The 1,722-nt window shown below is 20.8% G+C and overlaps 1 protein-coding gene across 1 annotated transcript in view; it reads left to right on the forward strand.

Annotated features, from left to right (window-relative positions):
- The window catches only part of LOC113961397 (coatomer subunit gamma-2), a gene marked incomplete at its 5' end in the record, with an annotated part of 7,239 nt that overhangs the window by 4,797 nt on the left and 720 nt on the right, over positions 1-1,722 (forward strand). The gene's annotated exons all lie outside the window — the stretch shown is intronic.

Here is a 1,722-nt window from a genome sequence, read left to right on the forward strand (position 1 = left end):
TTAGGGATTTTACAGAATTTTTAAAGGATTTTACAGCATTTTTTTAGAGATTTTACAGAATTTTTAAAGGATTTTATGGATTTTTTTTTAAGGATTTTACAGGGTTTTTTGTTTAAAGATTTTACAGAATTTTTTAAGGATTTTACAGAATTTTTAAAGGATTTTATGGATTTTTTTTAAGGATTTTCAGAATTTTTTTAAGGATTTTACAGAATTTTTAAAGGATTTTACGGATTTTTTTTTAAGAATTTTACAGGGTTTTTTTAACGGATTTTACAGAATTTTTAAGGATTTTACAGAATTTTTAAAGGATTTTACGGATTTTTTTTTTTAAGGATTTTACAGAATTTTTTTAAGGATTTTACAGAATTTTTAAAGGATTTTACGGATTTTTTTTTAAGGATTTTACAGAATTTTTTTAAGGATTTTACAGAATTTTTAAAGGATTTTACGGATTTTTTTTTAAGGATTTTACAGAATTTTTTTAAGGATTTTACAGAATTTTTAAAGGATTTTACGGATTTTTTTTTAAGGATTTTACAGAATTTTTTTAAGGATTTTACAGAATTTTTAAAGGATTTTATGGATTTTTTTTTTAAGGATTTTCAGAATTTTTTTAAGGATTTTCAGAATTTTTTTAAAGATTTTACAGAATTTTTTAAGGATTTTAGAGAATTTTGTTAAGGATTTTAGAGAATTTTTGTTAAGGATTTTACAGAATTTTTTAAGGATTTTAGAGAATAGAAGTATTTTACAGCATAAAATATTTTATAGGATATTTTACAGAATTTTTTAAGGGTTTTACAGAATTTTTAAAGGATTTTACGGATATTTTTTTTTTAAGAATTTTACAGGGGGTTTTTTTAAGGATTTTACTGAATTTTTAAGTATTTTACAGAATTTTTAAAGGATTTTACGGATTTTTTTTAAGGATTTTACAGATTTTTTTTTAAGGATTCTACAGAACTTTTAAGGATTTTACAGAATTTTTGAAGGATTTTAAGGATTTTTTTTTTAAGGATTTTACAGATTTTTTTAAACGATTTAATGGAATTTTTTTTAAGGATTTTACATAATTTTTAAAGAATTTTTCTGAATTTTTTAAGGATTTTACAGAATTTTTTGAGGATTTTACAGAATTTTTGAAGGATTTTACAGAATTTTTGAAGGATTTTACAGAATTTTTGAAGGATTTTACAGATTTTTGTTAAGGATTTTACAGAATTTTTTAAAAGATATTACAAAATTTTTGAAGGATTTTATGGATTTTTTTTAAGGATCTTACAGAATTTTTTAAGGATTTTAGAGACTAGAAGTATTTTACAGGATATTTTACAGATAAGAAGTATTTTACAGAATGTATTTTACAGAATATTTTACAGAATATTTTACAAAATATATTTTACAGAATATTTTACAGGATATTTCACAGAGTAGAAGTATTTTAAAGAATATTTTACAGGATATTTCACAGACTAGAAGTATTTTACAGAATGTATTTTACGGAATATTTTACAGAGTAGAAGTATTTTAAAGAATATTTTACAGGATATTTTACAGACAAGAAGTATTTTACAGAATATTTTACAGGATATTTTACAGACTAGAAATATTTTAAAGAATATTTTACAGGATATTTTACAGACTAGAAGTATTTTACAGAATGTATTTTACCGACTAGAAGTATTTTACGGAATGTATTTTACAGAATGTATTTTACAG

Source organism: Neopelma chrysocephalum, unplaced genomic scaffold (genome assembly GCF_003984885.1).
Source record: "Neopelma chrysocephalum unplaced genomic scaffold, ASM398488v2 Primary Assembly neopelma1_97122, whole genome shotgun sequence".
Lineage (NCBI taxonomy): Eukaryota > Metazoa > Chordata > Aves > Passeriformes > Pipridae > Neopelma > Neopelma chrysocephalum.